The sequence below is a fragment of the Pinus tabuliformis genome, chromosome 7 (genome assembly GCF_031772625.1).
Source record: "Pinus tabuliformis cultivar Carrire ecotype Pingquan chromosome 7, CPIR1, whole genome shotgun sequence".
NCBI lineage: Eukaryota > Viridiplantae > Streptophyta > Pinopsida > Pinales > Pinaceae > Pinus > Pinus tabuliformis.
This window is the reverse complement of record NC_142293.1, coordinates 33,877,640-33,901,361: the sequence shown is the minus strand read 5'-3', so window position 1 is coordinate 33,901,361 and position 23,722 is coordinate 33,877,640. Positions and strand designations below refer to the sequence as shown.

The 23,722-nt window shown below is 39.3% G+C and overlaps 2 pseudogenes; both read left to right on the top strand.

The window, feature by feature from the left end:
• Positions 1–18,526: 18,526 nt before the first annotated feature.
• On the top strand, positions 18,527–18,645 carry LOC149245084 (5S ribosomal RNA; annotated as a pseudogene).
• A 3,380-nt stretch (positions 18,646–22,025) lies between these two features.
• LOC149245083 (5S ribosomal RNA) lies at positions 22,026–22,144 on the top strand (annotated as a pseudogene).
• Positions 22,145–23,722: the final 1,578 nt, after the last annotated feature.

The following is a 23,722-nucleotide window of genomic DNA, read 5'->3' as shown; positions in this document are numbered from 1 at the left end:
GTGGAATCGCCAGGTGAAATATTTTGACCTATGACCTTATCCTTTATTCACCTTAAAGGAAAGGGAAAATCGTTGCCCCAGGGAAAATTTAACTTTCAGTTCTTCGCTCCCTGGCAACGACGCCAATCTGATGTTGTCCTTTGAGATAACCTAAGGTCAATTGGCTATGCCAAAGCATCTAAAATGTTTTGTTTGATTTTAATGGTTGGATGACCAATGAACTAGTTTTAAACAGGTGCTTTAAAATTAGATAGATTCTCAATAAAACAAAAGGTTGTTCTTTTAATACATATGGTTATTTTGATTTTAAGTGGGATGGACGAGTAGAATAAGATGAAGTATAAATGATTTAATATTTAGACAGAGTATTTCACCATTCATAAGTAGAAATTAAGAAAACTATGTTTTCTTAATCAACAAAATATAATCAAGTCATTACAGAAATCTTGTGCAATTTAAATTCAAAGAGGAATTTACAATAACAGATAGTCCTGTAAATTAATCTCTTAATTAAACTACAACTTCACAATGGATTGAAAATGAAATTGAGATTCAATTAAATTTTCAATCGGATGACTGTAAATGAATTAAATTATATGAGGAATACATAATGGAAAATATAATGAAAACAACTCACAGAGAGACAAGCCATATGAAGTAAATCCAGAATCTTTTATTCAATCAAAAATTCTCCAACTTAGTACAAATCTGTTTGCTAACTGGTTCAAGGGTGCAACCCTGAATACTTTGACATAATGAAGTATTTAAACAAAATACAAAATATTACAATAAATGCCTGAGTGACAAGGCATGCTATTATTTCTTAAAACTAACAGAAAGGGAAGGAATTCGATAAAAAAGAATGAATCTGCACATCTGGCCCTGTTTTGATGGAAAGTTGTTGCTGAGTGGCCACTATTCTGGTGTTGCACTGGCAAAACTGATCTGTCCTCTAATCCTGATATTCGCACAACTTTTCCCACAATTATTCATCTGGAATTGATATCTTAGTTACTCTACGGTAGATCTCATCTACCTCAGTATACTTGGCAAAAGTGGGTTTTACAATAAAAATATGTTTTATCTCATTCTGAATAAAACATATGTTGTTGATGGCCTCGTAAAACACCCTGCCTGTCATGGAACCTTTGATGTTGGAGCACTTAGCTGTGTACTTAGAAATGTCCTGAAGCTTCTTCAAGTAATCCTCCCTGGTCATTAAATTATCATTGATGACAAATAGTGAAGGAAGACCCTTCTTGTTTAATGCATCAATCCTTGTGAAAAATCTATTGACTGCCACTTCAAGAGTGTGACACTTCTCTGTCAACTACACTACTAAGTTCTTTTTGGTCAGAACTTTCTTCACCTCCAGAATGGTCTTAGTCCTGTCATCCACCCCTAGATCATCTAGTTCATACTTGTTTTTAGAATTAAGAAACCTTATAATGTTGTTGGCTATAGCAAGCATTTCTCCCAGTCGAGCATTTATATTGGCAATTGTTTGGTTTGCCTTTTCCATTAACTCCTTCTGCTAAAAAATAATCTGGATAGATGGCCAGATTTCATCAATCTCCTCTATGATGTTGTTCCAGATAATTTCCTTGACATTACCAAGAGTGTAGCCAATGGAAGACTCAGTTGTTGATTTCTTCCATGCTTCTATTTGATTCTGAGCTCTCTGAAGCTCTGTTGCATGAAAAATTTCATATTTCTTTTGATGATCCTCAAGTAGTTTTACTTGATCATGCAGTTTCTTAATCTCTTTAGTCTGTAGGGACATAATTTAGACTACATGAGCCAACTGGTTTGCAGCATCTCATGTATTGGTGGTAGCTGGTATGGCAGTCAGAATGACTGTGATAGGAAGTGCTTCTAAAGGGGCAATCTTTTTAGCAACTTTTTCCTTTTCCTTGATCAATTTCTCCATCTTTGTCTCCATTTGCTTAAGCTGAGCAGTCTGCTCCATGATGAGTTTCATCATGTCTGCCTTTTCAGTCTCTGTCTCTACAATATCCTTGGCTAGAGGATCTTCAGTAGCTGGGAGTTTCAATTGTTTCCTTAGTGCTGCTATATCCAAATTCTTCTTTTTGATCAGCTCCTCTGCAGCATTGATGTTTGTAGGATCATAACCCAGTTTGATTACCAAATATTCCAAGGTTTTAATCTTGGTATCTTTGGCAAGAGTTGAAACTTTCTCCATCTTTAGCTGTGACTAAACATTTGCTAGTGTGACCTGTAATTTGGACAAAGTCATAGCTGTGTTAGTTATAGTAGAGAAGATCATTTCCCCAGTTTGTTTATGCATCTCCATTTGGTCAATGGGATGTATATCCTTGACATCAAAATCAAAATATGTATTTCTGTAGTCTGATGTTCCTTTGGACTGTGGAACTTGTGCCTGAAGAAATGCCATCTACATTTCCCCTCTTTGAGTCAAAGGCTGATAGTAGCCTGCTTTGGGCACCTGAAGTTTGCTTCAAAAACTGGTTGTATGTGTTAATCTTCAAGGCTTCATTTGTTGGAAATACTAAGAGGGGGGGGTGAATCAGTATTTCTTTTCAATTATTATTTTTATCAGTTAAAACATTTATAATTGGAACACATAAATAGATAACAGGAATAGATGCTTTTATTAATGTGATATTTGCAGTAAATCAAGTACAATATATATATATATATATATATATAGAGAGAGAGAGAGAGAGAGATATAATTTCAATCAATTTCCAAGCACCAACTTGGACTCTTTGTGAGGCTCCAACCTCCAGAGCACCAAATCTTCTTGTCAAGGCACCAACCTTGAATTTAGGAGCACCAACTCCCAAGACACCAATCCTTTCAGTTCTAAGGCACCAACCTCAAGGGTTCCAACCCTTTGCTGTAAACTGTCTGGATCTGTTTGGTTGTAATTCTCTGCTCCCAACCCTGCTGGGCCCATGGCTTACTTCTGTCCTCCTGTTCCTTCCATTTCTGCCAGAGCTTCGGCTTCCTTTATTTTCTTACAGTTTTCCAGTAACCCTAAACTTTCCTTGTTCTATGTTTTATATTCGTAATACTCCTGACCTTTGGCTTCCTTTCTCCACTGGCTCTTCGGCTTCCTCAACACTTGCTTGATATTTTAGCTTCCTCTGCGCTCACTCTTCGGCTTCCTATGCCACATCATCCTTTTATCGCAATCGCTGCTTCTGGAGATTCGCACATAACATAGCCGATTCCCAACTGCCGATGGAGAGAATGCAATATGGTATTAAACAATTATTAATAAGTCCGTCGGGTCCATACCCTTATCTCAATCCCTGGATTGAAATTCCTTTGTACATTGTGATTACCGCGGATGCAACATTTGATTAAGCCATGCTATAATGGTGTAGTCGAGTCCGCAATTATATCGCAATCGACAGATTTCAATGTGGCAAAAACTTTAACTAGGCTTGCGATATTGCGACGGACGCAATATTACAATAGGGCATGTTATAACGTTGCAACGGGTCTACATACGTATCGCAATCGGCATTTTAATGTTGCAAGGCTTTAAAGAGGCTTGCGATATGGCGGATGCGATGTAACTTTAAAATGTATTACAATGGAATCCTCGGGCCCGTGTATTGTATTGCATCTATATAATATATATATACTCCTCAGTTCTTAACTTTGGTTAATGCTGACTTAACCCATAACCTTTTATCCCTTTTAATTCTATTATAACCCTCGTATAATGGGAATATACACAAACACACAGGAACTTTCATTTTCCGCTTTTCCATAGCCTTGGCACGTTTATCGATGCTTACCTTTATCAGGCTCATTCTCCACCGTAGATTAACTCACGCTAGTTCGAATGACTATCAGAGATTTCAGGTGGACAAATAGCATGGAGTATACCCACCCGATAAAGCGGTTTTCTCTCTCCACCCTCATGCTACGTGTCGCTCGATTAATGAAATCAGCGGCTCTCCTCTAAATACCACTTACCACCTAGCATCCGCCCGAAAACCACTGCCACTATTACAAACCCGCCTTTTGGAATATAACCACGTGCATTCACTCTTCATCTGTCTTCTTGATTTCTACCGATATTATATACTCCTCCGCTCTTTTGGCTCCTCTGTTAACTTCTTTGGCATATATTACATGCGATACTCCCGATATGGCTCCTCCTCAATCTCCCGCTCTTACACTTACTTGGCTTTCCTGTGGCTTCCGATACCACTCCAATACCTCTTCTCTGCTTTGATAGCTCTACTTTGATAGTTCCTATGACTTCCGATATTCTCTCCAGTGGCTTGACTGTCTTGGCTTTCCTCTAGTTTCTCTTCGTGGCTTCTTGCTCCCGTTTCTTCACGAATGTGCTCTACTTCTCCTTGGCCTCACATCATTGTTTACTCATCCATAATATTTCCATATTGACATCAATGAAAATTTAGGTCAACATCATTTTTTACTTTTATTTCCTTGAAGATATCCATGATGCTCTTCTTTGGCTCACTTGAAGTAGATGTACCAGTGTGCATAATATGTTGCTGCTCTTGTGAGGTTGTGGAGGTGGTAGGAGTCTGTGTAGACTGATCACCCACTAATGAAGATACAAGAGGCTCATTAGTGGTGATAAGAGTCTTCTTCTCTGAATCTTTGCTAAGGTTTAGTCTAGAACTAATCTTAGCCTTCTTTCTGTACATGATTTTAAATCCCTCACTGAAGATATCAGTCCCTAAAGGGGACTCTTCCTCTCTGCTCCTTTTGGCTATCTTCTCTTGCATTGTAGGAGTCTGCATTGTTGATGAGGAGACCTGCTGTTCTTCTGCCTCCTGTAATGTGTTCTCTACCCACTCTGGCTGATTCTTATACTTTTCTATTTCTAGCCTGGGTGTGTGAAAGTAAGGAGTAGACTTGGTTTCTACCCTTAATCTAGAAATGATCCTTAATGGATCATAAGACCGGGTAAAACTGAGATTAAACTGCATTCCCTTAAAAATTTTGTTTGCCTGTTGTCCTGCTACTGCAAATGAATGGACCAACCTTCGTTTTTATCTTAAACTGAGACTTTTTCTTGGCAGAAACAAAATGGACTTCATCCATGTTGATCTTCTGCCTGATGTAATATAAGGCAAAAATCCTCATTGGGAGGACTTTTGGCAGCTTATAAGGTGGGAGATCACATCCAAAAATCCTTATTTCTGTGTAATTTTCATATGAGTACCAGTCTCCTGTTTTCACTTATTCTAACAGTTGCAAGACCTTTTTGATTTCTTCACTAATCCTTGGTTCTTTTCTGCTACTTAGGAGGCCTATCGTTGGGTGAACAAACATCTCAATGAACTATTTATAAGAATATTCTTTCTACTCTTTCATAACCAAAGTAGTCTAGAAAATGACTGACTGTTGGTTTCCCTTCTCATCCAGCTTTTGCAAAGACAGGTTCATGTCATCCCCTTGAAAATATAGGAACATGTAGACTAAGACAAAGGCATATTTGAATACCTACTCTGTGGGAAACTTGACCAGCTGTTGATGAATAGACTGCAATGAAATGGCTGAAATTGAACATAATTGAGGGCTTAGCATCAACAGAGAAGATGGATAAAAATCCTATAATGGCCTCATCTACCCATTGATCAGAGTAGTAGCCAAAAAAGTAGGAAATGACAATGATTATTTGCTTGGCTATCTCAGGGAATATGGAGGAGGTGTAAGGGGGATTTTTCTTTGGTAGTGCAGCATCTTGTTTCAAGAATAATTCAAGAGTTTGGGCTCTCTTAGCAAAGTCTATTTTCTGGTATATTTCAACCAGAACTTCATAAGAAAATGGGGTAGCATTGTTTACTGTGGGGGCTTGCATCATCTAATCAATAGCCTGAGGGGTTATGGTGAATAAAATTTGTCCAGTGGGGTTGACTATGGCCCTTTGGCTTGGAAAATATGAGGCATGACATTTTCTAATGAAATCAGGAGTGTTGTGGGTACGAGGAAAGATGTAGTGAGGTAGGTTTGACTCCCACAGTTGGATATCATCTGATTTATCAATATATTTATCTTCGAGCCAATAGTACATCTCAAAAAGGTCAAGCTCACAGAGTGTTTCATGAATTTTGTAGTCTCTATTAGCCATAGGGACATGGTGAAGATCTACAGGAAGATAAATTAAAGGATTGTGAATCTCCTCTGGTCCTTTGTCCTTTGGAGGCATGTTGGTTATGACTGAGAGTGCAAATGGATTGGAAAGAGACAATTCACAGACAGACAAAAGGTTCTGGAGACAGGAACAGAAGGAATAATCTGGAAATGATGAGACAGAGTGTCGCTGGCAGTTGGCAATGTCGAGATCTGGCAAGAAACCTGTAATCAAATCAATGGCAGTGATAGAACATGAATTATGTAACCTATAAACAGATAAGAAGGAGGTTTATATAGGAATTATGGTTTTCTGTTGGTGGCGCGGGTCCGTTGAATTAACGGCTAAGCAAATTAAATGCTTAATGGGTTGATTGTGGAGGGAATGAATATGATTTGATGTGGTTTAACGGACGGATGAGGTGGCAGCAGAGGAATGTCGAAAGCACAACAATCAAGTAAGCGGTATCGGGAATAAGGAATCAAATTTTCGAAGGGGGGGTTGAGTGGTTTGTCGTTTCACTCATGGGGGGTTCGAAACGTTGTGGAACTGCCACATAGGGCAGGCGCGATTTGGAATACCGCCCATTTCGAACCCAACCCCCCAGCGCTAAAGGTCGGATGACGAGGGGGGGCCGAAATTGCATGAGGGTCGTCGGATGAGAGGAGATAGGCAGAGATGAAGAGTGATATGGTGGAGAATTAACCGTGATGTGACGGGATTGATTGGTGGGGTCGAGAATCGATATTTAATGTAATGTCGGGAAATATAAAATATAAGGGGGGTGTTAACTTAGTAAAATGAAAATGAAGGGAATGGATTGGCGGAGGGGTGATATGGGTTTAAAACTTAGGATATCATTAATACTTAGGGATATGGATTTATAACTTAGGAATAGTATTAATGCTTCAGAATTAATATACAACCTTAGAACAACCTTCACTCTTCTTTCTTTTTCTTCTGCACATGAAAACACAGTTGATGTTTGGTTATGGCGCATTTGGACTGGCAACCAGTCCATTTTTCAAAAACATAAAATGAAGCCTTCCTTTTCTTTTTCTTACCTAACATTTTATTTTCTTTTGCCTTCTTTATTTAGAGCAGCTAACACCTAACATTTTATTGATATGGATGCCTATAAAACATCAAACTTTCCTGACATTTTAACTTTTCTTTCTCTTGCATCCATATCCTAACTTAACATTTTGAAATTATTTTGACTAATATGCTAACTTATCAAAACTAAATAATGTTAAAACAACGTGCTTGACGGTAAATTGGATTATGTTGGGTGTTTATCTTGTTTTTCGACGTGGGGCTACTTATATATTGATTTATAATGGAACCCCGCGAATGAAGAGATCGCTCGAGCATTAAGGGGGAAGGGGGAGCCTAACTGAGGGAAATAGCGACTCGCTCAAGACTAATCCAAGGGAAATTTGAGAACAAGGCACCGATTTATCATTCTGTTTGGAAGTCACAAGCGGGATTACAACGCAACGGAGGCGACGTATTGCGGCAGTGGGCGATGAATCTAGGACCGTTTGCATCACTGTAGCAATGATGACACGAGGAGAGTAGGTAAGAGGTTTAAATCATATATATTTTTGTAGAAATTCAAATTTTGGAGGAACCCGTGGATCGTTCACGGAAAGGCCGCCAAGCGCCAAGTCAGGGAAGAGGGCGAGCTCCTGCGCCGCACCGAACCGCTTCAAATTGAGTGCCAATGGATAGGCCCTGCTGTAACATGCATTTTTGTTGCTTGTAGTATTCATTTTTCATTCAATAACTTGAAAATATTTCAAAAAAATAAAAGCAAGAGGAAGAAATGATAATGACAGCGGAATCGCTAAAGGAACAAGTATAAAATAATCAGTCCCAGTATACCCATGCGATCAAGTTAAATCATAATATAAATGGTTATATGGAGCCATAACCATATATATATATATATATATATATATATATATATATATATATATATATATATATATATATATATATATATATATATATATATATACTATGTTGTAAAGCCCAAGAATAACAACGAAGTGAGAATTTGTAGAAGTCAAGCTCTGAGAGAGTTGAGCAGTGGGAAAATGAAAGGCCAAAACCTTGAAGAAAACCCTGGAACCACAAAATACTGAAGAAATGGCACAAAGTCAAAGTGAGTGGACAGATGAAGAATGAATGCACAGGAACCGTTGGATCTTGGAGATCAATGGATGAGGTCGAAGGAAATGAACGATCCAGACTAAATCATGTAGATTGGAATCAAGGAATGAACGACAGAGATTAACCAAAAGCGCTGGTGGAAGAGAAATCTGAAGGAGCATCGCCGTCATCAATGGTCAAAGATCTACGGTCATCGGGCGCGAACAAGTCCGGGCATTAACCAAGATGAAGGGTAGATTTAAATCTATAAGCGGGATTTCGGGCGGATGCAAAATGGTAAATGGTATTTAGAGGAAAGCGCTCGATTCCATTCAATGGTTGACACGTAGCAACTAGAGGAGAGAGAAAAACCGCTCATTTCGGGCGGGTAACTCTTGTGCAAGTAGTCCACCCGAAATTGATATCAGCCACTGGATCCTGGGGTTGAAATCTACGGTGGAGAATGGACCTGATATATAAATGTGTTAATGATGCGATTAAATCGCAATCGCAAAATGCAGCAGTACTTATATGAAATCACCCCTGGCCGGACCCGAAAATATATGCATTATGTTTTAAACTCTCGGCGCGTCCGTTATATTGCATATCGTTAAGTTTTGTATTGATATATCATTTGAAAGGGCCGATTGTGATTTGTGATACAAAGTCAATGGAGCATTGAACGGGCAGATCCGATGGATTTATGCAGCCGATTTAATTCTTTTTGAGTTCCGCGGTAAACCAAAGATTAGCATTAATTTCATTGTATAAAGGGAAAATCAGTGTTAAAACCAAATCTGAAGAAAAGGCAGTTGGGCATGTTTTCTTTGTATTTTGGCCAATCAAAACGCCTGATATATACATAAGCCCAGTTTTCGCACAAGTCAAAGTCTAACGCAGTTAATTACGGTTAAAGCGGATTAAGAATTATTAAAGCATCCACAGAGGAACTCAAGAGCCGATTAACAGAGCCGAAAAGCCAGCAGTTATCCTCATCTTCTAGTTTAGTTATTTCTTGTTATTGTATGTTCTTTGAGGTGTCTTTTACCCTCTGTACAATTCTGTAATAAGTTTTACTTCAAATAGTTAGAGAAGCAGTTAAACAGTTTGATAGTTTCAGAGATCAATAACTATTCTCAATGTATAAAAGAAGAAAAACTACAACGAAAAAGGTTGTTGTTGGAATTTTGGAGAACCTGGAGACTAAGCCACTGTATTTCTGATATAGTTGTTGATTAATGAAAGAATCAGAAGTTTCCATGAATTGTTGGGTATAATTTTGTAACTTCTCTGTCATGTGTCATCTTCTGTTTTCTTCTTTCAAGTATAGTAATGACGTTGCAGGTCTTTATTTGCTTATGTAGATAAAGTTAAAATACCTTAAAAGAGCGCTCCTATACTTGAAGTTTTCATCTTCCTTTCTAAGTTATAGATAATAGTTTATGTGTAAGGCAGCGTATTATCTTTAACTTCTCCAAGGGTCGCGAATAATAGTTTCTGTGTCAAGCAACATATTTTCGATGATTCAGTTCTCATTTTCATAATTCTTCTAAGTGATGGATAGTAGGTTCTGTGTTAAGCAGCATATTATCTTTAACTTCTCCTTCAAGCTTTCTTCATTCATCATTTATATCTAGCAACAAATGGCATTTTGAGATTTTCTAGTCACACATGTATTAAGGGTTAAAGACCAAGTTTTCCAGGTCCTTCATTTGAGAACACAACAAACAATAAAGTGACAAATAAGTGACAACAAATGATAATCATTGATGCCTTAAGCACAATTTCTCCACAGCTAGGAAATTGGTTTCTTAAGGTAAAACATTAATTGGCGCCGTTGCCAGGGAGAGAAGACAAGAACACTTTTCCCTGGATTTTTCAATATTTTCCTCTGGTTATTCAGTGAGGAGGAAATATTTCGCTGTTTTCAATCAAGCAATAACTCTGGCTTCAAGGAGACCCCATACAAGATCAGACACTTCACAACAGAAGGTTCAAGCTCTTTCAGATCCTGAAAAGCTAGTTTCTAGGAGGGTTGGAAAGTCTAAGATCCCAATTACACCCATCCCTACATTGTCTGCATGAGGCAGTGGATTATCCAAACATTCATCTAATAAAGAGTCATCTTTTTCATCATCTTCATTTTAGGAACCTAATTGTCAAGAGAAATCTTTAGAGTCCGTTACTTTTCATTTACCTGCTATAATTATTCAACCTGAACCAATATCCACATTACCACCTCTGCACACTCCATTTACTTCTAAGTCAGGTTCTGCATTTGTTGGTAATCAAGGTTCAATAAACATGGCAGTACCTACATTCTTGATGAATAGGTATGCACCTCTTCAATTTCCACAACCGTTAAATCAAATGCCACAGGAATACCTCAAGATTCTTCCTCGTTTTACAGGGGAAGATGAACAAACTGCAGAGAATCATGTGTCAATATTTTGCAATTTTGCAGAAAACAAAAATGTTGAACATGTAGATGTTGTTCTAAGACTTTTTGTTCAGTCCTTGGATGGAGAAGCAAGGAAATGGTTTAAAGGACTTCCCAATAATTCTATTCCTTCTTGGGAAGAGATGGAACATTTATTCATTCAGAAATGGGGAGAAAAAAAATACCATGGGTATTCATTAATAGAGTTTAATGCCATAAAGAAGAAGTCTGATGAAACTATGGTCGAATTTGTTAGAAGATTTAACAAATTGTACAATAGTCTCCCAGCGGAGATTAAGCCTCCTCCTGCTGGTGCAAAAATAACTTTTGCAAGGGCTTTTGAATCAAATTTTAGATTCACATTAAGGGAAAGAAGATCTCTAACTCTTGATCAAATCCAAACAGATGCATTAGAGATAGAAGAAAATCTGGTGGCTGCAGGAAAAGCACTAGAGACACAGCCTACCCAAGACAAGGGAAAGGCAAAGATGGAATCCTCTCAAAGTCAAGCATTAGAAGATATGTGTAATGTAATTAAAACTTTTTCACATAAGTTATATAAATTAGAGTTAGAAAACAAGAATTTTTAGAAGCAAACACAGTATAATAAGAACTTTAATCCCCAATACAGAAGACAACCTTTGCAAATCTTGCAGAAGGAAAGAAAAGATCAAAATCAGATTCAAGCACCATTATATATAGAAGCAGATCCTGGTGAAGAACAGGAGCAACCTGAAGATCAAATTTCTACATTATATGCAGTAGATGAAGATGAACTTGGTATCGAAGAAGAAGAGTATGAATATGATGAAACATATGCCATTCATGATGAAAATAAAATTGATGAATATTGGAAGCAATTCTTTGATTTTATGCAGGCTGAACTACATAAGAAATATGACTTGAGATCGAGGAAAAGATCAAGAAATCAAGAAAATGAAAGTGAGCAGCAAGTTTCAACTTCCTCACCAAAGGCAACTCCACAAGAATCTCAGCCTGCAAAACAAGTGAATAAAGGAAAGCAGCAACAGAATGCAAATGGCAAGACACAGATACTTCAAGGTGAGTCTTCTCAAGATCAAGTTGAAAAAATTCCTTTGGAGAAATTTGTTTCAATTCCTCAAGTAATTCCAGTCATGAAAAAAGGTGAAGAGGAGAACGAAAGGACTGCTAAACAGGGTCACTTGTTTAGTCTTACTAAGGAGTTGGAAAAGGTAAGAATTCAGGTTCCTCTTACAGAATTGACAAGAATACCTATTTATCAAAAGGATATTGCTGAGTTTGTTAATTTGAAAGAAAATGAGATTATAAATGACACTGTAAATCTGCAGGAAGACAAACCAGTAGTGGTTTTTGGTCCACATGTTGAGGAAATAGACTCTTCAATACTGCCTTTTTATATTTCTTTATTGGTCCATGATTTCCTCTTACATAATTGTATGTTTGATTCGGGAGCTTCACACAATCTTATGCCTTTGTCAGTAATGAAGCAACTAAATCTACAAGTTACCAAACCCTATAGGGACTTGTATTCTTTTGATTCGAACAAAGTCAAGTGTCTTGGGGTCATTAAGGATCTGGCAGTGTCACTAGCTCAAATTCCAACTAGAAGCTTGGTCATGGATGTAGTAGTAGTAGATATTCCTGCTAGATTTGGAATGCTTCTATCTAGGTCCTGGGGGGCTAAATTGGGTGGTGTTTTGAAGCTAGATTTTACGTATGCTGTTATACCAAATTTTGGTGGGGAAGAGAGGAGATTGTACAAAGAAACTAGATTTGTAAAAACAATTACAAAAAATGGAGCAGGTAATTCACTTGTATATAGCCGGGAGAAGGATAACTTTAATCAGAAGCAGCTTGCTTCAGCCAGTGTAATTACAGAGCTGCAAACTGAAGAAGTGTGGAAATGTTTCTTTGATGGAGCTTATTCATAGGAAGGAACAGGTGTTGGTTTTATTCTAATTGCACCTGGAGGTAATATGTTCCCTTTTTTCTTTAGATTAGAGTTCGAGGCAACAAACAATGTCACAGAATATGAGTCTTTGATTATTGCTTTACAAATAGCTAAATAGATGGGAGTTAAGTCAATTTCTGCTTTTGGAGATTCGGAGCTGATTATTAAGCAAATAAAAGATCACTGCCAAACAAAGCACCCTAGGCTTAGGGCATACAGAAATGAGGTATGGGATTTGATTGAGAACTTTTTTGAAGCTTTTAACATTCAATTCATTCCAAGAGATGAGAATAGATTAGCAGATTCATTGGTTGTGGCTGCTAGTACTTTCATCGTCCTATTAATCCAAGACTAAGATACGAGATAGAGATGAGACACAGACCCTCTATTCCTGATAATGTTAAGAATTGGCAAGTTTTTGAGGATGATCAGCAAATTAAGGAGTTTTTGACTATGGTTGAAGAGTTTCAGGGCACAGAAATTGATCAGGATGAAGAAGAAACAACAGAAGTTGCAGAAGTCAGTGGTTTAAAAGATTCAATAGCTAATCAGAAAATCTTTCAATTGAAAGATAATATTATGCCAAAGGGACTTGTTCCCCTTGAAAGACTTTTTAATCCCAATGATGTGGCTGTTGACTCAGGGAAAATTTCACAGGAGGAACACATTCAGGATCACAACCTTGGAACTCAGGAGAATCCCAGGTTAGTGAAATTATTCAGTGGAGTTCCACCTAATTTTCAAGAAAGATATATTAAACTTTTTAAGAATTATGTTGATGTCTTTGCATGGTCTTATGAAGATCTCAAAACCTATGATGTAAATATTATTCAGCACAAGATTCCCTTGAAGGAGGGAATTAAACCCTACAAACAGAAGCTTAGACAGATAAATCCTCTGCTTCTACCATCAATTGAAAAGGAGGTCAAGAAGTTGCTTGATGCCAAAATAATAGTTCCACTTAGGTATTCTGATTGGGTGGCTAATTTAGTGCCTGTGAGAAAGAAAAATGGAGAAATAAGGTTATGTGTGGATTTCAGAAATCTCAATAGGGCTTCTTTGAAAGATAACTATCCATTGCCTAAAATGGATCATGTGCTGCAAAAGGTAACGAGATCTTTTAGAATGTCAATGCTAGATGGATTTTCTAGTTATAACCAGGTGGCTATGGATAAGGAGGATAAGAAGAAAACAACGTTCACAACTCCCTGGGGAACCTTTATGTATGCCAGAATGCCTTTCGGATTGATGAACGTAGGTGCTACATTTCAAAGGGCTATGGACATTGCTTTTGTTGGAGATAAGTTTGTAGTAATATATTTGGATGATATTACTGTTTTCTCAAAGTCTGATGAAGAAAATTTGGACCATTTGAAAAATACCTTTGATAAATGTAGAAGATTTGGACTTTCCTTAAATCCAAAGAAATTCATTTTTGCTCTGGAAGAAGGAAAAATATTGGGGCACATTGTTTCTAGAGATGGAGTGAAGATAGATCCGTCCAGAGTACAAGCTGTGCAAAAAATACCATTCCTAGGAGTAAAAAGGATATTCAAAAGTTTCTAGGAAAGATAAACTTCCTGAGAAGATTTGTATCCAACTATGCAGAGATTGTAAAAGAAATTATTAATATGCTAAAGAAGGAGAATGAATTGAATTGGACCAAAGAATCTAGAGAATCATTTTCTAGGATTAAAGAGGCATTACAGGCAGCTCCTGTCTTAATCAGCCCTTATTACCAGAAGCCTTTCCAAGTTTTTTCATTCGCATCATCAAGTTCAATAGTTGTTGTCTTACTGCAAAAGAAGGATGAAGAGAAAGAGTGGTCAGTTGCATTCTTCAATAATATTCTTAGGGATCCTGAGCTGAAATATAATATTCTTGAGAAATAGGTGTATTCTTTGGTAAAAGCCCTGAAAGATTTTAGAACTTATGTGTTGCAGTCACAAATCATTGCTTCTGTGCTAAATGTTGCAGTGAAAGATGTATTACTACAGGGAGATGGAAGGCATAAGAGGAAAATGGATTGCCAAGATCCAAGAATATGATTTGGACATAAAACCCACAAAGTTGGTGAAAGGACAAGGATTGGCAAAAATTTTGACAGAATCAAACTTTCAGGCATTAGGAATCAACTTGCTAGCACCTGTGGATGAAAAAGCAGCTAAAGAATGTGCAGGAAAGTAAGATCTAGGTATGAAGACCAGGTATAAATTTTTGTGTTCAGAATGGTATAAGCATATAATTCATTATTTTTGCTTTCTTCCCTATCCCCAATCTTTAGGACAAAATATAGGGCACTAAAGATCAAGGCACAACCATATGTGATTGTGGAAGACAGATTGTACTGGAAGGATCTTGTTGGAATTTTATTGCTATGTTTAACAGAGGATGAATTTACAGAAACAATCAAAGATTATCATGAGGGGTTATGTGGAGGACATTACAGTTGGAAAGTAACTACACATAAGATCCTTCAGGCAGGATTTTATTGGCCTACTTTATTTGGTGATACATATAAGTTTGTTAGAAGTTGTTAGAAGTGTCAGCTTTTTGCCGAGAAAAAGAGATTAGCCCCTTTACCTTTGATTCCAGTTTTCATAGAGGAGCCATTTAGACAATGGGGATTGGACTTTGTTGGAGAAATCAATCCACCTTCAAGTAGACAACACAAGTGGGTTCTCACAACAACTGATTATTTCACCAAATGGGTAGAGGCTATACCTACTAAGAAAGCAAATGATCAGATAGTAATGAAGTTCTTGGAGGAGAATATTTTCAGCAGGTTTGGATGCCCCATCAAAATTATAACAGACAATGCTCAAGTCTTCAATTCAAGTAAGTTTATTGCTTTTTGTCACAATTATAATGTTACTTTGTCCCATTCAACGGCTTACCATCCGCAGGGAAATGGATTAGCTGAATCTACTAACAAAACTTTGATGAAGATCCTTAAGAAAACCATTGCAGAAAATCAAAGAGATTGGGATTCTAAGTTAAAGTTTGCTCTGTGGGCTGCTAGAGTAACTACAAGAAGATCTACAGGGAAATCACCTTTTGAAGTAGTATATGGAACTCGGGCTATGTTTCCAAGGCAACTTGTGAAGTCAGTGATTGCAATGATTTAGGAGGCGAAAGAAGAACCAAATGCTTTGATAAGAAGAATGAATAAAGTGATGGAGCTAAGCGAGAACAGGGACAAGGTAAGAGACAACTTGATTATGTATTAATCCAGGATGAAAATTATTTTTTACAGAAAAGCCAAGGAAATTGATTTTAAAGTTGCAGATTTAGTATTGAGATGGGATACCAGAAAAGAAGATAAGGGTAAACATGGGAAGTTTGATCCTCTCGGGTATGGCCCTTTTAGAATTGCTGAAGTAAGATCCAATAATACCTTCATTCTTGAGAATTTTGATGGTGAAACTCTACAGCTGCCCGTCAATGGGCAATGCTTAAAGCATTACTTCCAGTTCTGAAGAATAAGTGTCATTTCATTGTAAATATCGAAGTGAAATCAGTGTAAAAATGCCATAGAATTTAAATTTATGCGAAGCAATATATGACTCCATGCCCAAAGTGAAGGCACTAATCTGCGGTTCTTAGTGCCTCTGTGGCAAAAGCACTATCCCTAAGTGGAGACAAATGTTGTAACATGCATTTTTGTTACTTGTAGTATTCATTTTTCATTCAAGAACTTGAAAATATTTCAAAAAAGATAAAAGCAAGAGGAAGAAGTGATAATGACATAGCAGAATTGCTAAAGGAACAAGTATAAAAGAATCGGTCCCAGTATACCCATGCGATCAAGTTAAATCATAATATAAATGGTTATACGGAGCCATAACCGAAATATATATATACTATGTTGTAAAGCCCAAGAATAACAGCGAAGTGAGAATTCGCAGAAGTCAAGCTCTGAGAGAGTTGAGCAACGGGAAAATGAAAGGCCAAAACCCTGAAGAAAACCCCGGAACCACAAAATACTGAAGAAATGGCGCAAAGTCAAAGTGAGTGGACAGATGAAGAATGAATGCACAGGAACTGTTGGATCTTGGAGATCAACGGATGAGGTCGAAGGAAATGAACGATCCAGACTAAATCATGTAGATTGGAATCAAGGAATGAAGCTGGGGGAAGAGAAATCCGAAGGAGCATCGCTGCCGTCGATGGTCGAAGATCTACGGTCATCGGGCACGAACAAGTTCGGGCGTTAACCAAGACGAAGGGCGGATTTAAAGCTATAAGCAGGATTTCGGGCAGATGCAAAATGGTAAATGGTATTTAGAGGAAAGCGCTCGATTCCATTCAATGGTTGACACGTAGCAACTAGAGGAGAGAGAAAAACCGCTCATTTTGGGCGGGTAACTCTCGTGCAAGTAGTCCACTCGAAATTGATATCAGCCGTCAGATCCTGGGGTTGAAATCTACGGTGGAGAATGGACCCGATATATATATGTGTTAGCGATGCGATTAAATCACAATCGCAAAATGCAGCGGTACTTATATGAAATCACCCCTGGCCGGACCCGAAAATATATGCATTATGTTTTAAACTCTCGGCGCGTCCGTTATATCGCATATCGTTAAGTTTTGTATTGATATATCATTTGAAAGGGCCGATTGCGATTCGTGATAGAAAGTCAATGGCGCATTGAACGGGAGGATCCGATGGATTTATGTAGCCGATTTAATTCTTTTTGAATTCTACGGTAAACCAAAGATTAGCATTAATTTCGTTGTATAAAAGGAAAATCAGTGTTAAAACCAAATCCGAAGAAAAGGCAGTTGGGCATGTTTTCGTTGTAGGTTGGCCAATCAAAACGCCCGATATATACATAAGCCCAGTTTTCGCACAAATCAAAGTCTAACACAGTTAATTACGGTTAAAGTGGATTAAGAATTATTAAAGCATCCACAGAGGAACTCAAGAGCCGATTAACAGAGCCGAAAAGCCAGTAGTTATCCTCATCTTCTAGTTCAGTTATTTCTTGTTATTGTATGTTCTTTGAGGTGTCTTTTACCCTCTGTAAAATTCTGTAATAATTTTTACTTCAGATAGTTAGAGAAGCAGTTAAGTAGTTTGATAGTTTCAAAGATCAGTAACTATTCCCAATGTATAAAAGAGGAAAAACTACAAAGAAAAAGGTTGTTGTTGGAATTTTGGAGAACCTGGAGACTAAGCCACTGTATTCCTGATATAGCTGTTGATTAATGAAAGAATCAGAAGTTTCCATGAATTGTTGGGTATAATTTTGTAACTTCTCTGTCATGTGTCATCTTATGTTTTCTTCTTTCAAGTATAGTAATGAAGTTGCAGGTCTTTATTTGCTTATGTAGATAAAGTTAAAATCCCTTAAAAGAGTGCTCCTATACTTGAAGTTTTCATCTTCCTTTCTAAGTTATAGATAATAGTTTCTGTGTAAGGCAACATATTATCTTTAACTTCTCCAAGGGTCGCAGATAATAGTTTGTGTCAAGCAGCATATTGTCGATGATTCAATTCTCATTTTCATAATTCTTCTAAGTGACGGATAGTAGATTTTGTGTTAAGCAGCATATTATCTTTAACTTCTCCTTCAAGCTTTCTTCATTCCTCATTTATATCTAGCAACAAATGGCATTTTGAGATTTTCCAGTCACACATGTATTAAGGGTTAAAGACCAAGTTTTCCAGGTCCTTCAATTGAGAACACAACAAATAATAAAGTGACAAATAAGTGACAACAAACGATATTCATTAATGTCTTAAGCACAATTTCTCCACAGCTAGGAAATTGGTTTATTAAGGTACAACAGGCCCCATGCCCTGCCCCTAGCTCAATGGCCTCACTTGAAGAGGGGGAGGGAGCGAGATCTTTGCTGGTGTGATCATACTAGCGTTAATGCATCGAATCCCATCAAAACTATGCAGTGAAGCGTGCTTGGGCTAGAGTAGTATTGGGATGGGTGACCTCCCGGGAAATCCTAGTGTTACACCCTCCCCCCTTTTATGTGCATCTCGGCAAAGCTAGTGGAAGCGATCCTTGCGAGTGCGATTGCGGCGGTGTTAATGCAGAACTCTGCGGTTATGCGTGCTTGACAGTAAATTGGATTGTGTTGCGTGTTTATCTTATTTTGCGACGTGGGGCTACTTATATATTGATTTATAATGGGATCCCACGAATGAAGAGATCTCTCCAGCTTTAAGAGGGGAGGAGGAGCCTAATTGAGAGAAACAATGACTATCTCAAGACTGCTCCAAGAGAAATTCGAAAACATGGCACCAATTTATCATCCTGGTCAGAAGTCACAAGCAAGATTACAGCTTAACGGAGGCGAAGTATTACGGCAGTGGGTGATGAATCTAGGACCATTCGCATCAGTGTAGCAAAGATGACACGGGGAGAGTAGGTAAGAGGTTTAAATCATATATATTTTTGTAGGAATTCAAATTTTAAGGGCACCTGTGAATCGTTCACGGAAAGGTCGCGCGAGCTTCACGCAGCTTCATCGACGGCCGCGAAACTTACACCTCTCTCTCTCTCTCTTGTTTTTTTCTTCCTTTCCTTTTCCCCCTTCGTTCTTCCCCTGGTTCGCTGGCTCCCCGCAGAGTGGGAGGCACTGCCAAGTCAGGGAAGAGGGCAAGCTCCTACGCCACGTCGAACTGCTTCGGATCAAGGGCCATGGATGGGCCCCATGCCCTGCCTGTAGCTCGGCGGTCTCCCTTGAAGAGGGTAGGGGGTGAGATCTTTGCAGGTGCGATCATACCAAGATTAATGCACCAGATCCTATCAAAACTCCGCAGTTAAGTTCCCTTGGCCTAGAGTAGCACTGATATGGGTGAACTTCCAAGAAATCCTAGTGTTGCACCCTCCCCTCTTTTTTGTGCGACTCGACGGAGCCAGTGGAAGCGATCCTTGTGGGGGCGATCGTGTCGGTGTTAATGCGGAACTCCACGATTATGCGTGTTATATGGTAAATTGGATTATGTTGCGTGTTTATCTTGTTTTGCGATGTGGGGCTACTTATATATTGATTTATAATGGAATCCCGCGAATGAAGAGATCACTCGAGCATTAAAAGGGAAATGGGAGCCTAACTGAGGGAAATAACAACTCGCTCAGCACTGCTCCAAGGGAAATTCGAGAACAAGCCACTGATTTATCATATTAGTCGGAAGACACAAGCGGGATTACAATGCAACAGAGGCGACGTATTGCGACAGTGGGCGATTAATCTAGGACCGTTCGCATCATTGTAGTAAAGATGACACGAGGAGAGTAGGTAAGAGGTTTAAAGCATATATACTTTTGTAGGAATTCGAATTTTGGAGGAACCCGTGGATCATTCACAGAAAAGAAACGCAAGTTCCACGCAATGTCATTGGCGGTCGCAAAACTTACACCTTTTTATTTTCTTCTCTCTCTCTCTCGTTTCTTTTTTCCTTTCATTTTCCCCCTTCGTTCTTCCCTTGCTTCGCTGGCTCCCCGTGGGGTGGGAGGCACCGCCAAGTCAGGGAAGAGGGCGAGCTCCTGCGCCACACTGAGCCGCTTCGGATCGAGGGCCATGAATAGGCCCCATGCCCTGCCCGTAGCGAGGCGACCTCACTTGAAGAGGGGGAGGGAGCGAGATCTTTGTGGGCGTGATCATATTGTCGTTAATGCACCAAATCCCATTACAACTCCGCAGTCAAGCACGCTTGGGCTAGAGTAGTATTAAGATGGGTGACCTCCCCGGAAGTCTTATTGTTGCACCCTCTGCCCTTTTTTGTGCAGATCAGGGGAGCCAGTGGAAGCGATCCTTGCGGGTGTAGTCACGCCGACGTTAAAGCAGAACTCTGCGATTCCACGTGCTTGACAGTGAATTGGATTATGTTGCGTGTTTATCTTGTTTTGCAACGTGGGGCTATTTATATATTGATTTATAATGGAATCTTGTGAATGAATAGATCGCTCGAGCATTAAGGGGGAAGGGGGAGCCTAACTGAGAGAAACAATGACTCGCTCAAGACAGCTCCAAAGGAAATTTGAGAACAAGGCATTGATTTATCATCTTGGTCGGAAGTCACAAGCGGAATTACAACGCGATGAAGGCGATGTATTGCGGCAATGGGTGATGAATCTAGGACCATTTGCATCACTATAGAAAATGACACAAGGAAAGTAGATAAGAGGTTTAAATTATATATACTTTTGTAGGAATTTGAATTTTGGAGGAACCCGTGGATCATTCACGAAAATGCTGCGCGAGCTGCACACAACGTTGTCAATGGTCGCAGAACTTATGCCATTTTATTTTCTCTCTCTCGTTTTTTTCTTCCTTTCCTTTCCCCCCTTCATTCTTCCCCTGGCTCGCTAGCTCCCCGCCGGACAAGAGGCACCGACAAGTTGGGGAAGAGGACAAGATCCTCTGTTGTTCCAAACCGCTTCGAATCGAGGGCAATGGATGGGCCACATGCCCTGCCTGTGGCTCGATGGTCTCCCTTGAAGAGGGGTAGGGGGCGAGATCTTTGCAGTTGTGATCGGACTAGCGTTAATGCACTGGATCTCATCAGAACTCCGCAATTAAGCGCACATGGGCTAGAGTAGTTCTGGGATGGGTGACCTCTCGAGAAGTCTGAGTGTTCCCCAATATTTTGTGTAGCTCGACATAGCTAGTGGTAGCGATCCTTGCTGGTGCGATCACGCCGGTGTTAAAGCGGAACTCTTCGGTTACGCGTGCTTGACGGTAAATTGGATTATGTTGCGTGTTTATCTTGTTTTGCGACGTGGGGCTACTTATATATTGATTTATAGTGGAATCTCGCGAATGAAAAGATTGGTCGAGCAGTAATGGAGAAGGGCTAGCCTAACTGAGGGAAACAACGACTCGCTCAACACTGCTCCAAGGGAAATTCGAGAACAAGACATCGATTTATCATCCTGGTTGAAAATCACAAATGGGATTACAGTGCAATAGAAGCAAAGTATTGTGACAATGGGCGATGAATTTAGGACCGTTTGCATCACTGTAGCAAAGATGACATGAGGAGAGTAAGTAAGAGGTTTAAATCATATATACTTTTGTAGGAATTCAAATTTTGAAAGAACTCGTGGATTTTTCACGGAAAGTCCTTGCGAGCTCCACGCAGTGTCGTCGGTGGCCGTGGAACTTATGCCTCTCTCTCTCTCTCTCTCGTTTTTTCTTCCTTTCCTTTCCCCCTTCGTTCTTCCCCTAATTCGTTGGCTCCTCGCGGTGCGAGAGGCACCGCCAAGTCGGTGAAGAGGGCGAGCTCTTGCAACACGCCGAACCGCTTCAGATCGAGGGTCATGGATGGGCCCCATGCCGTGCCCGTGGCTCGGCGGTCTCCCTTGAAGAGTGGGAGGGGACGAGATGTTTGTGAGTGCGATCATACCAGCGTTAATGCACCGGATCCCATCAGAGCTTTGCAGTTAAACGCGAATGGGCTAGAGTAGTATTAGGATGGGTGACTTTCGAGGAAGACATAGTGTTGCACCCTCCCCCCTTTTTTGTGCGGCTCAGCAGAGCTAGTGGGAGCGATCCTTGCAGGTGCGATCGCGTTGGTGTTAATGCAGAACTCCGCAGGTACGTGTGCTTGACGGTAAATTGGATTATGTTGCGTGTTTATCTTGTTTTGTGACGTGGGGCTACTTATATATTGATTTATAATGGAATCGCACGACTGAAGAGATCACTCGAGCATTAAAGGGGAAGGGGGAGCCTGACTGAGGGAAACAACGACTCACTCAAGACTACTCCAAGAGAAATTCGAAAACAAGGCATCGATTTATCATCCTGGTGAGTGTAGAAATTTTGAATAATATAACACTTATTCACAGAGATTATCCTGATTATACACTATTGCGGAATGCATGCATAATACATAACCTCCTCTACGTTGATCATCAATTCTGCAGAATTAAAAACAATGAAACATCAATCGCATGCGCACATTAACACAGTATGTAACCGGGAAAGCATACAACTGAAAACCCCCAACTATCTGTATATTATAATGATGGAGAGCATGTAACAATACATAGTACAATACTCCTCACAAGTACTCAGTACTATCTCCACCTGCTCCACACAAACTAGCTCAGATATGAATCAAGTCATAGGTTCAAATCTCCTCCGCTGTCTCCCTGCCTCTACTACGCAATCCAAAGCAAGAATAGGAATGATCCAAGCTCGTTTTCCTTGGCTTGTACTGCGCAATCCTCATTGGCAATCTCCATCATTGCATGTGCAAATCTCATGCACAACTATCGTCACAACTGATAGCAGTCTCCACCTCTAACACCTGTCTCCACTGATCTGTCCATGCACTGAGTTAACTGATGTATTTTTTAGTTGATTTATGAGTTAATAATTAATTCACATCACTCATCACTAGTGTATTCTGCAGTTAGACTAAATACAACTAGTTCAACTAAGTCAAACTAAACACAACTCCATCAACTCCTCAATCAACTCCACCAAACTCAATCACTTGAGTTCTAACTAAAGTCCATCATGCAATAGCTCAACTGACCCATAAGAAAAGCGTATTTCCTTCGGACAGTTGCATGTGCCACATCCGTAGCTCGAACTGAAGCGCTGCAAGAGGATAAGATAATGTTTATAGTCCAAATATTATTAAGAGCTAATAATATTCGATTGTTCTATTTTTAGACTGGCAGTGTAAAAATAGACTCCGCCCATATGTCTAAAAATAGAAGTCCATCTATTTTTACCAACATGACCAATCATCCACAAATAGCATCCTGCAATTCATAGACCATGATCCATATGTATAAAAATAGACATAGTCTAAAAATAGACTTTGCGCCAAAATAGCCTGCGGGACCACTTAGTGAAGGTGACTTCTTTTCACTAAGCTCCATCATCTTGTTGCATTTTCATCAGTCAGAATTCACCAGCGGGATTACAGTGCAACGGATGCGACGTATTGCACCAGTGGCCGATGAATCTATCACCGTTTGCATCATTGTAGCAAAGATGACACGAGGAGAGTAAGCATGAAGTTTAAATCATATATACTTTTATAGGAATTCAAACTTTGGAGGAACCCATT